The sequence below is a fragment of the Coccinella septempunctata genome, chromosome 1, assembly GCF_907165205.1.
Source record: "Coccinella septempunctata chromosome 1, icCocSept1.1, whole genome shotgun sequence".
Classification (NCBI taxonomy): Eukaryota; Metazoa; Arthropoda; class Insecta; order Coleoptera; family Coccinellidae; genus Coccinella; species Coccinella septempunctata.
Window position 1 is genome coordinate 3,308,268 of NC_058189.1, and position 14,247 is coordinate 3,322,514.

Below are 14,247 nucleotides of genomic sequence, written 5' to 3' on the forward strand. Positions count from 1 at the left end.
ATTAATTTAGATTTGTTAGGGTTCGGTTGTATTCTCTATTTCTTCATCCATGTCACTATTTTGTTACATACGTTTTGTAATCTCTCCATAGTGTCTTTCAGATTATTGCCATGCGATACATTTAAACTGAGCTGAGAATAGAGAATAGAGCCATTTTTCCTTTTCAATTAAGTATTAACAAATTAACAATTATGAATTTCATGCATGTTCATATAGGGCCTATTAATATTTTTAAAATCAATTTTTTCATCATATAGAAGTCTAAATCGAAACAAAGATATTGTACTTACAATAAATCAAACTTTGATCAATAACGTCCGTAGGTGCTCCAGTTTTCATTGAATTGAAGGATTATTCTGTCATTCCAAAAGTTTTATGTTGGTGATTTTAGACGACATGTTTTAATTTGATGAGCTTAGCCTCCTGTTAAAAAAAGCTCATCTTGGAAAATACCTTTTTTATTTGGAGAATACAAATCCAAAATGCTTATCAAATTCTCAGTGTCCGATCAAATTATACGTAATTTTCCAATACCTCATATTAAAGAATTCCAAGTAATAATCCCGAGGTCGAGTACAATGATATAATTACCAAGAATATGCATCGCATGCATCTGACGATTTTTAACACGAAAAGCTTTGTAGCCCGTAATGTATGTTTGTTGCATCCCGTTTAGATAATCGGAAAAGATTAATCGGATGATGTCATAGAAATTCCGATTTCACGTTTTCCCGCATAAGCCACCATACCGCTGAATCATAGTTTCGAAATAAGGGATTCGGAATGATGGCAAACTGAGTGGGAAAACCTATGAGTGGGTTATTCACTTCTGGTTTTCTTTCTCGCATTTTATTTATACCGATTACACTGATCGTTCAGTCGTCCCAAGTAAAATTTGCGTCCATTTCACTTTGCGCCTTTCTAAAGCAAGGACAGAAGACTAAAGACTTACAAAAAAAGAGATCAACGTTAATGTACTAACGAGTGCGTTTATACAATTTTTTCTGTAAGAAGTAAGATCCAAAAATTATGACCAGAAACATGGTCGACTCTGGGCTAAGAACAACATTTTTATATGGAAGGAGGAATGAGATTATGGTTATATTTTTCAAAATACTTCTTTTTTCATATTGAAGGACATAATTTCTTTGCTGATCTTTACTTTTCTCATTTCACTTTAATATATTTCACTTCACTTCACTCCATTTCTCTGCACTAGTCTGCTATACTCCCTTTCCCTCCACCATTCCACTCTACACTGCTCTGTTCCGCTTTCCTCTAATCTATTCTACTCTACTCGTCTCGACTCGACTCGACTCTCCTCTTCTCTCCTCTACTCTACTCTACTCTATTCTACTATACTCGTCTCGACTCGACTCGACTCTCCTCTTCTCTCCTCTACTCTACTCCCCTCTCCTCTACTCTACTCTACTCTACTCTACTGTACTCTACTCTACTGTACTCTACCGTACTCTACTCTATTCTACTCTACTCTACTCTCCTCTCCTCTACTCTCCTCTCCTCTCCTCTACTCTACTCTACTCTCCTCTCCTCTACTCTACTCTCCTCTACTCTACTCTACTCTACTGTACTCTACTCTATTCTACTCCACTCTACTCTACTCTATTCTACTCTATTCGTCTCGACTCGACTCGACTTTCCTCTTCTCTCCACTACTTTACTCTCTTTTCCTCTACTCTACTCTACTCTACTATACTCTACTCTACTCTACTCTACTCTACTCTACTCTACTCTCCTCTACTCTACTCTACTCTACTGTACTCTACTCTACTCTACTCTACTCTACTCTACTCTACTCTACTCTACTCTACTCTACTCTACTCTACTCTACTCTACTCTACTCTACTCTACTCTACTGTACTCTACTGTACTCAACTCTACTCTACTCTACTCTACTCTACTATACTCTACTCTTCTCTACTCTACTCTACTCTACCCTACTCTACTCTACCCTACTCTATTCAATTCTACTCGACTCGACTCTCCTCTCCTCCACTCTACTCTACTCTACTCTACTCTACTCTACTCTACTCTACTCTACTCTACTCTACCCTACTCTACTCTACTCTAATCTACTCTACACTACACCACACCACACCACACCACACCACACCACACCACACCACACCACACCACACCACACCACACCACACCACACCACACCACACCACACCACACCACACCACACCACACCACACCACACCACACCACACCACACCACACCACACCACACCACACCACACCACACCACACTACACTACACTACACTACACTACACTACACTACACTACACTACACTACACTACACTACACTACAACACACTACAACACACTACAACACACTACAACACACTACAACACACTACACTACACTACACTACACTATGTGTGAGCATAACAGCATCTTTAGGTTAATTCCATTCATAGGTCAATGTAAAATGATCGTCAGTTGTTGCCTACAATTCCTCATTAGAGGACAAAAAACAAGGATTCAGTAAAATTTTGAATTCGGCAGAGTGGTGTTACAACCTAAATTGAAAAAAGGTTTTAGTGTAATTTGGAAACCCGATCTCTGATAACTTATCTTTATATTTTAATCATTTCAGTTTCTCAATTAGTTATTATACGTCGCATGGGTAGCAGTATGATAAATTCTGTTGAATTTGTTGTTGAACTACTGCGCGTAAACGTAAAGATCCATTGTACAAAGTTCCAATGGAACTTTTGGGTAGATACTTGAGATAAGCGGTACAAACTGCTATATAGAATATTATTATATCATTTGAGCATTACTACCAAGGAAAAACTTTTCTCCTTTTTTACTACTTCGGATTCAACCGTCATCAGTAATTTCACTTTCAGTCCATGCCTGTGTTCGATAGTTTTCTCCAATATCATATTTCGATAGTCCATGAAAAGTACAAGAATAATGATGGTTCACTTTTTAATTCTGGCCGAATCGGAAAAAATATTGAGAAAAAAGGGTTTCTTTTGACCACAAGAATGTAACGTTAAAGTATGCGTTCAAGTCGAAGTCTCACTCTATATAGTATATACAGACTTCAGAAAACTTTTTCTTGAGATGGATAGCTAACTGGCCACTGAAAAGAAGCTCAACTAGCAGAAAGTTTATGAAATGAGTGAGTGTAAAATAGGAACAAAGACAAAGAAGCCGCAGGTAAAAATTGATTTCATAATCAAAATCTTCCTGATCATTTCATCAGTTTCTAAATTCAATTGATGGCTAGCTATAACACATTGTTGCAACGGTTTTTGACCGGAAGGGAAAGTGTGAGTATCAACATCCGCTTCATTTCACCGCTGGCTGTACCCACCTACCATGTCATTAAACCGTGATATTATGTATTTGGGGAAAATGTAATGTCCTATCGATAAAAATATTCACAAATTCCATCGTTGCCACTAGTGCTAAATAATACCTAACAGTTGTACTGTTGTTTGAACGGTGTCTAAAAAATTAAAACTTCGAATGAAATCGAGTGTTAAGTATTTGTACTGGAAATTAACGGATAAATCTGTTTCAACAGTAATGTAAAGAAAAAGAGGATAAGGTCATACAAAATAAACTTGGACAAGTATACAGGTTGTCTCAAATAAACCTCGAGTTATTATGAAAAGACATCGAATTATTGTGCTAATTGGGCTATGTATTTATTTTCTTTATGTAATTAGAACTTATTGAATACAATATGGATTATCGATGCAATATAGGATGATATATAATCCCCATTTTGGACTTGCATATACAGGGTGTGGCGTAATGAATTGATAATATGGAGCCTGCGGGTAGAGGACTCTATGGTGGTTCAGAAAAATATATTTTACGTTTTGTAAAAGTGCCTTGTTTTTCGAGATATTGGAGATTTTCGAAAATTCCAGAGAATTACACCCTTCGCCACTCGTTTTGCATACAAGACTTCAAATAAAGGAATTTTTTCAAACTGATTTTTGGATAGTATTCCTAGATAGATGATCTATCGAATGTAATTCATTATTTTTGAGGCGCAAGAATAGTTCTTCATGAAAAATAGATCTAACTCAACCTTTCTTATTTTTTTTCCATAAGTTCAACCTAGCGCGGTGTAAAAATTAATATGGTTACCTGGGAGCCAATGGAAGAAAAAACATGCCCATTTCATTGAGATTCCGAAATGGTATAACTCTCTGTATTTTTAGCATTTAATACAAAGTAAATTCCTATTGCAATCAGTTGAGGCCTATAGTTTAATGTAAACACTGTTTCTAAAATTTTTAGCAGCTAAAATGAAAAATGCAAGCAGAATAAAGCAATCGTACATAAGAAGGTATAGAGCATGTACTGAAGCTCATGTTGGTCTCTTAGAGCATCTTTTGTGAAATTTAATTCAATGAAACGATACTCATTTTAAAATTGTTGATATGCAATCAAGCTATGATTCATTAGAAAGTGTAGACTATCATAGACAATGTATCAGAACTCATGGTGGCCAATTTAAACATCATTTGTGAAACTTTATTCAATGATATTTAAAAACTGTTATTTTTTCTTGTTTTCTTTTATTATTGAACTCCAACGTTGTGAAATCAATATTTTCAAATTAATTTCAGGTTATGAATTGAATTTCAGCATTTTTGTAACAAAAGTCTTGACTCAAGGTAATAGAAATTAATTTTTAGCTTTTTTTCTTAATTACAAAAGTGCTAAAATTCACTTCGTTACTTGAAACTCGCTTAAAAACTATTAACTTTATAACTATGGGGCTTAATAATGAAAGAATACGAGAGAAAAAAACCAATTTTAAAATATCGTTTAATTGAATCGAGTTTCACAAAAAGTGTTCAAAGTGGGCATCAGGAGCTCTACTAGATGCTTTACAACTTCTTATGAATAATTGCTTTATTCTGCTTGCAAGTCTCATTTGAGTTGCTAAAAATTAAAAAAAAAGGCTTACATCAAACTCTGCCTTGACTCATTGTAATAGAAATTTATTTTGTATTTAATGCTGGAAATAGAGTGAGTTATACCATTTCAGAATTTCAGTGGAACAGGCATGTTTTCTCTTGCTTTGGCACTCAGGTAACCATATTATTTTTTACACCACGCTGGGTTGAACTTAAGAAAAAAATCAGCAAAACGGAAAATTTGAGTTTGATACTATACAAAAAACAGTTTGAAGGGTGGCGAAGAGTGTGATTTTCTTGAATTTTCGAAAATCCCCAATATCTCGAAAACCAAGGTACTATTATCCATGCATTACGCCACACCCTGTATATATACAAATATCAGAAGAAAAAGAATTGATTATTTCAGATCCATCCAGAATATTCTCTCTATTGAAATTATTCCATTGAACTCGAGACATATTCAACCATTTGGCAATGTTGTAACAGAGAACATTTGACACAGTTTTCGAGCCAAACACCATCAGTTCAGGACCTGCACAGCATCGATTTCTTTCGTCTCTAAAATTTGTGAGGTTGCTTGTGAAAATACAGCAAAAAACACAATTTCGTACAACTAGATCAAGGCCCAGTTAACTAGATCTGACGCTGCTTTTGTTCAGCCAAAGGCGCATGTTGCCTAGTTTATTTTACAGTTTTCCTCTGATCTTAGCTCTGACCCAGTTTTCTAAACAGAGCCGTCTTATAACTCATTATTTACTGTAGAATTCTGTTTCGAAATACTCTTGTTCATAGTAAACTAAGGCGTCCTTATTTATTTCACATCATAATTTGAATTTTCATCTAAGAATACTGGAAAATTCATTCTTCTGTTGGACAAAATTATATTTCCTATTTTCAATGGTTCGAATATAACAACAAATATGCACATATGTAGTTTCGAAGATTTTTTTTATCAGTTTTATCGTTTAAAATTGCTGATACTTACTGGTCTTCAGCAAACATTTCAAAAAGCATTGATTATATTTACGTAACGTGCAAAATAAACTTAAAAGAAGTCAGATATTGGAGAATTACAATCAGACACTCTTATTTTATTTATTAGTATTATAGATATAGATTGAATTAAATGATATAATGTACGAGTATATCGTAACGGAAAAAATGTATTATATTGAAAAAGAAATAGATTATAGATTTTTTATACATTTTCACGTTCTTCAGTGCTAGGCGAATATTCAAGCTCATTTGTCAATTCTAAATCATGATTTCACTATAACTGATTTATCATTATATTTGGAGAAAAAAGCTTCTGGTTATTCGCTCAATCAGGAAAATGTTCAAGTCTGATAACAAATTATTATCCCACACCATATGTGTGCTTTTTTAGGTCATTCATTCGAAAAATCATATATGTTATCAATGGAATTGAATTAATCCTTGAAAATATGAACCTTGTCGACATATTCCCACACGTGTATGAAAATTTCATCTTATCATGGAATTTTAAGATATTGTGCCGGACGGGTTCATTGATTCAATAGAATGATGCTCGAATCAGGAGATAAAATTTAGCCTCCTCATATAGGAGAATTTATTGGTCCGTTATCAAAACGACTAATAAAATTTGCTTCCAAAATTAGGACAGCGCTTTACGAGTTATTTAGGGAATGAATTTACGAAACAGTTCACGGTTTGAAAACTCCCAAAAGAATTTAATTGAGTAGTTTGGTAAAATCTAATCATTTCAGCTGTATATATATATATATATATATATATATATATAGTAGTATACAATTAACGGTCGTAGTATTCAGTAAAATAGGTTAAGGGATGTCGACCAAGTAATAAAATAAAGAAAGATGTTTACTCTTTAATCATAGCCTAGCTTTCGAAAACTCTTCGTTTCTTCTTCAGGGCAACTGTAATGGCAAATAACATTTTTGACGTTTCTAGAAAATTGACTTCATGAGATTTTGACTTTTAACCTAGATTGTGTAATTTAGTGGATTTTTGAATAGAAAGAATATTTGACTCCTGGAATTAGAATAGCATAAACTGTTACCATTTTAACCATGATTATTTTGTGTTTGTTTTGACCTCAGATTTCAGTAAGTTTGTGAGATTCATTTTAACATTGTTTTTTAATTTTACTGTTATTTGCCATTACAGTTGCCCTGAAGAAGAAACGAAGAGTTTTCGAAAGCTAGGCTATGATTAAAGAGTAAACATCTTTCTTTATTTTATTACTTGGTCGACATCCCTTAACCTATTTTACTATATATATATATATATATTTATCCAGCATACTATGTTGCGTCCATACATTGTCTTTGGGCCATACACTATTGCGTCCTGAATAATACTGCGTCCGTATACCGGACGCAGCATTGTTTTTCAAAGTTTTCTCTGGTATTTCGAGAGATACAACGACAGGGGTGGTCGCAAATCGTGAAGGACGTCGAGAGCTATCTTTGGAACAACTATAGATTTCATTCATCTTTTGATAAAAGAGTTATTCCATGTTGAAAAACATATCTCCAGACGCAGTAAAGTGCGTCTCATGAAACCTAATGTATATTTTTAGTTCACGCAAATTCCGCTTCGAGGGCGCTTCAAATGATGAAAACTGATATACAGTCAATATACATCTTTCACACGACGCATAATGTTGCGTCCTAAATCTGGCAACTGTGTATACAAGTAAACCAAGTTTTATTTGCACAACTGAAATGATTTAGCTTCCTAGGCTCCAAGGTCATCCCGAAAGTCTGTTAGGTGAAGAATTGGAATCTGTTTCTAGAGCAATAGCAGGTCCGATTGAAGTGCCCTTATGGTGTTCTTTTAACTGATTCTGTCATTATTATTTTTTCGAATGAAAAAAAATTATAACTCACGTGAATTTTATTCCACTTCAATTAGAAATCAAACGATAACACTTTCCAGAGAATTATCGGATTTATAAATTGACATGAAAGGTATCGCTTTATCCGCTTATGCTTATGTCATATCATCTCATTTCACTTGTGAATTAAAATTTTTTTATTCCACTGGATGAATAAACGTCAACTTCCCTTGTTGCTAGAGGCAAGTGTATTTGCCTCTCCATTTCCTTTAGTTCCCGAGGGACCAGAAACCTAGCTATAGAGTCATACTGTCATACAGAGCAGTTTTTGTTGATCGGTCGTCCTGTAGGCCATCTGGCATTTGTGAATTGGTGTATTCTCCAGATTCTATGTTCTTATGTTGTTATCTACTACTTTCTTCATCGTCTTTAATAGAAACGATGTTGAATTAATTGTTCTTGAAGATTTTGGGTCCTCATTTCGGTGTGAAGGAAACTTTTGTCCTTCTCCATTTTCTGTGTATATGACACATTCTAAGCAGCTTCTGGTTATCTTCAGAAGATGAAGACGAATCTCTTCTACGATTTTTCTTTACACTTCTGGTGATCTATATAGATTGAAGGTGTTCATTGCCAACTCCAAACATCGTCTTTTAAATATCCCAATCTTCCTTACGAGGATTCTTGGTCTATATTGCTGTATCGATTCTAGTTATGGGTTTACTACCTGTGAAGGTTGTTTTGGGAAAACTGAAAGATCGTTCCTGTTCTCCTTCGGTGAATTATCCGTCTGGCTTATTGAGCGATATTGTGAGGGTTGATTACTCCTTTTGCCATGACCTTTTGTATTCTGTGTGCTGTGGGATTAGAAGTGACATTACCACAAAAATTAAAAAGTTCTACAAATTATGTCAACTCTTGTATATATGTAGTGTCCTTGTATTATATTAATTAATAAGGACTGTCTGTGGGGTTGATTACTCCTTTTGCCATGACCTTTTGTATTCTGAGTGCTGTGGGATAAGAAGTGACATTACCACAAAAATTAAAAAGTTCTACAATTTATGTAAACTCTTGTATATATGTAGTGTACCTGTAATATATTAATTAATAAGGACTCTTTGTCAAAGTGTATATCACAGAGATGCGAGATCTGATTGAATTTAGAACAAATCATATTGTACACAGATTACTGAAACAATATATTTGTTCTGGGCGTAGTAAGGTTGAACAATCGTACGGTTCTAGAACTTGGGCGTCCTACATGAAATCCTACTCTAGCGAGTAGATGTGCCATTCAAGGGTCCAGGAAGGAACCTCAAACAAACAACGCCCTTCCTGACATCAAGCTTAACTGCACCGAATTTATTCAACAAAACATCATGATCTTACTTGAAAAAACTTCTCTGAACAGCCTCCATTAGTCCGAGAGCTGGCAACGAAATTCGGCAAAAGTTTTGTACTGGCGTATAATTTAATATGATTTAGTATTGAGGGTGTACATAAGTCAGTACCCACTCTCAAGGTCAGGTAGTGGAACACCTAGCGGCGATGCGCTTTGATGTAGGTATATGAAATTACAACACACTCTACAAGTATTTTGTAATGATTGAAAATTGTCACTAGTTAATAGAACAGAAAACTTGAAAAAGTGGTCAGATCTCATTTTAGTGAAACGCGGTGTGTCAGTACACCACATAAGTTGCTGTCTTAACGAGGTTGTTTCAGAAGAATTGTATTGGCTGAAACTGCATTTACTGCTCAAATATCATATATTATTTGTGAATAAAATATTCAGACCACATATCAATAGAAGAGAGGCAGTCAGCAGTCACCCCAAAGTACGGATATTGTAATTTTATATAAATCAAAGAGCATCGCCGTCAAAACTAACTCATATTTAATTATGATCCATTACAAATCTTTTGCCGATTTTCGTCGCCAGCTCTCGGAGTATATGTCATTGTGATGTGTATGGCAATCGTATATTGGGTTCCAAGCAATGCATCCAAACTCCAGTTTGCTCGTCACAAATGTATTGAACAGCAAAATCATGGTTACCGGATCAGAAAATATCTGCTATTACGAACGATGAATTCATACACTCTCGGCCTCGTACCAAGTAAATGATTAACATGAGGAACAAATGTAAAACTTTGATCAAAACAACGCCAAGATCTTTTATCTCCGTTTTTTTGCTCAGGACGCTGCCATCAAGACTTTAACTATACGATAAATAGTTCTTTTTCCTGGTGTACGTGGTGACATTGCACTCAAAAATGCTCAATGGTAGGTGATTTCTGCCACACCAAATCAAGAATTAGTCCACAAAGCATGCTGCAGGAAACGCAGTCTTCAATAGAGCCTAGATCACCAAAGATTTCAAAATCGTCGGCATGAGTCCATGCACGAATAGGATTAATTAGATGCATCCTCACTCGTTCAAACTTCCGGGAGTGGATAACTGGAGTGGAAGGCCTCTAAAATTCTTGATCGACTTTTTGTTCCAGATCGTAATGCGAGGGGTTTGGCCAATTAGTTTCGAACTCTTGTAAGTTTTGCTTCAGATGGATCTTAATGGTGGATCAGTTCCTCTTCTGTTATTTTATATTCGATTATCCTATGGTCATAGATTGATGGTTTGGTCAACATTTCCCAAGATTTAACACTTCTTCTGGAAGCTGCGTTGAACATTGTCACGTCCAGAACCCCTTTTCTTGCCCTAGTGACAGAACCAGGTGTTGTCCCCACGTTCTTGAGATAGTCCTTCATTCTGCCAGAGTTCTTCAGGCCAGAATAATCTCAAATTTAGTAACGTTATAAGTTCTCATATCTAAAAATTCTTCAATCAGAATTACCATTCAAACTTTATGGCCTGGGTATGAAGCCCCCTGTTCGAACATTGATCCTTTGTATTTTTCACTTTTCTGTTCTTCGTTCACTACCACATTATTTTTGGCAGCGAAGGAAATACGACACAAGAAATTCTTTGAGCTCTTTTACTGGCAGAACTTTATCGAGCCCTTGCGTGTATATAGACGCTTCTTCAACAACTTGGCATATGCCAAGTTGTTGAAAAAGCCTAACTGCAATATATGCGAGATGTATCATTCTCAAAAACTGCTTTGGTCTTTGGAGGTACAAATGAGAGCTTTGGTTATTTGTCTATGCCATAAACTTCTCTCAGATGGAAGTAAGGAATTCGCATTGTGTCTCTCTATATACCCTGATAAAGTATGAATTCTGCAAGCGGACAAGATGTGCATAAGAGTTTTCGTCGATCACGGCTAGCCCTGCAAGATGTTGAGGTGACCACTTGCATTATATTCTTCTTATACTACCTAGTATTCTAGTATCTAGTATCACTCCATCTGGATGAATAAATTCTCCCGTTTCCGACATCAACTCAACCGACTCCAGAAAAGCAGAAGATGATTTTTACAGCAAGTCATGGTCTTTCAATCTCTTGAAATATATAAAGAATATGTTTACTCATATGATATTCGAATGAGAACTTCAGTTTTGCTTGTCTAATCTGGCTTTCTAATAATTTTTGTTCTGCTGGCGTGATAGATTTCCCTACTAGCTTAAGATCGATTCATTTGTCGGATATTAGCTTCTCCAAAGCACTCCAGCTCTTTGACTTTGATTTTATGATGAGCTACTATTTCCTTGAGTGGGTCTTGACCTCTCAATAATCTTATTCCATTTCCAACTTTTGTGTATAATGTTGGTATTGCAAACTTTGAAACCCCTGTCTTCCTGCATTCGAGGAAAGTATATCCTTTGTATCGAAGAGTTACAGTTACAGTTTGTTCGGCGCATCTGTCGAATCCCCCAGACCTGCTACCGCGACCAAAGCGGTCTATTGTGGTACACAAACAAGCTCAAAGAGCTAAACTTTCACCTCCAGTGCCATCTTCCAAAGGGAAGAGGTGATAACAGAGGAGGAGTAGTTCATGAGTTCCCCTTGAACCAGCCTGAGCGAACCTTGTCTGCCGCTGGGCAGTCACTGAGGATATGCTCAATGGTTTCGTCCTCCTATAAGCAAAGAGAGTCCTTGTATATCGAAGAGCTAGGATGCAGGCTACGATTCATATTCAAACTCTTCTATCGAACTCGAGAATTTCATTCGCCGTCCATTTAACTACCCTGAGAGAGTAGTTTACTCTCCAGACTGCCAAGTTGTTCGTAGGATAAACGTAGGATAAACTAACAACTGTGCAGTTAATGCATTCCTAATTTAAGTTATCTCCAGAGCACCACTCTCTCACATTCATTCGTTATTAAAAAAAAAACGAAAATGAAATATATAACGTTTTTAAAATTATTACATAATCACTACAGCTCTTCTTGACAAAAAGACACTTAAAGAGTGTTTGAAACATTCTGAAATACGATTCCCCAAATGAGCAGTCCACAAACTAAGGATGAAAGCCATCATAAATATAGAGGTGTTTTGAAAGATGAAAGTTGTAATAACTGGAGCCAATGTTATAATACGATCACGTCATCGATTTCGAATAATCCTACTGTACCAGATTCTAAAACATATGTGGCAACTACGCTGGACGCAACAACATGCTAATGGTGAAAGATTGAATATAATTCGGACGCAGCATTGTGCTACATGTGAAAACAAAATATACGCCGGACGCACTAATGGTAGGACCATGAAAGGACGCAATAATGTGCGTATATCAACTTCTTTATTAATAAAGATATCTGAGATCTGAAACGACCAAACTACGTAACTTTTTGCGTAGATTAATATACTTCGATCAGATTCCACCTAGGTAGCGTATTTCTGGGAGACGCAATAAGGTTGCTTTTTGAAAGGACGCAATAAAGTATGCCAGATGTAAATATATATATATATATATATATATATATATATATATATATATATATATATATATATATATATATATATATATATATATATATATATATATATATATATATATATATATATATATATATATATATATATATATATATATATATATATATATATATATATATATATATATCTTTACATTTGCGCCTTTTAGGTACATGAGTAAGCCAACCAATTAGCCTTTAATAGAAACAAAAACATCGCTCACGGAAATCAACACAAAAGAAAACTTAGTTTTGTCCATGAATCGTACAATTGAAAGCATATACGAGGATGAATTGATATCTAGTTAGCCTAGACCAGTTCCATGCATAAAAAAAAATATTGCGTTACCATAGCAACGAACAATAACTCATTAGAAGTGTCAGTGTGAAGTTTGAGGTCAAAAAAGTAAACCAGAGGAACTGTGAAAATCAAAAAATTGTAGTATCGAGCCATCATCAAGTACCTACCTGTATTTAAAAGGGTTGAGAGGTAAGCAGATTTACGAAGATATGCTTAATACCCTTGGTGATCGGGAAGGCCAGTTTCTGTGTCAGTCCCCGAAAATATCCATGGAGCATGGAGTACATGACATGATTTTATCAGACCGTCGAATTGGGCTAAAACGGATATCTGAAGCACTGAATATTTCATACGAACGCGTTGATCATATAGTTCACTTCAATTTGGACATGACAAAAATTGCTGCAAAAGGGATCCCCAAATGTTTGAATGTTGACCAAAAGCGTGCAAGTGTAGAAGCATCGCGTTCGATCTGTGCTCGATTTGAAAACGATGTAGACTTCTTGAACCGAATTGTTACTATCGATGGGACTTGGGTAAATTTCTACGATCCAGAAACCAAGCAACAATCGATGGAATGGTGACACTCTGGTTCTGCAAGACCTACGAAGTTTCGTGTCCAAAAATCTGCTGGAAAAGTTCTTGCTTCAGTTTTTTAGGATTGCCATGGAGTAATCATGATTGATTTTTTGGATAAGGGTACCACAATAACCGGAGATTACCATTCGACATTACTGACCACTCTACGGGAAAAAATTAAAGAGAAAAGACTCGGAAAGCTATCCAAAAGTGTTTTTGCAGGACAACTCCCCTGCACACAAATCTCATGTTGCCATGCAAAAAATTAGTGATTTAGGGTTTGAATTACTAGAACGCCCCCTTATTCACCAGATTTGGCTTCATCCGACGATCATCTCTTTCCTCAACTGAAAAAAAGTTTAAAGGGCAGTAAATTTTCTTCCAACGAGGAGGTAATAAAAGCTGTGGAGGTCTGGTTTGCAGAACAAGAAGGAACATTTTTTTTGAAAGTTCTAGAGACGTTGCAGGTTCGCTGTAATAAATGCCAATTAAGAGGAGAATATGTTGACTAATAAAATATTTTGACATTGAAATTTTGTTTGGTTCTATAGTAGGCTAAGAATTTTTCAATATATATCGTCGTATGCAAGTGATTGCTGCAGGATGAAGCAATTTACTTCAAAAATTTTTTCACACTTAATGTATCCAACGTTACACCTACATTAGTCATAACTAAATAATTTTTTTCTAATTTTGACATATAAAGTGACATTTT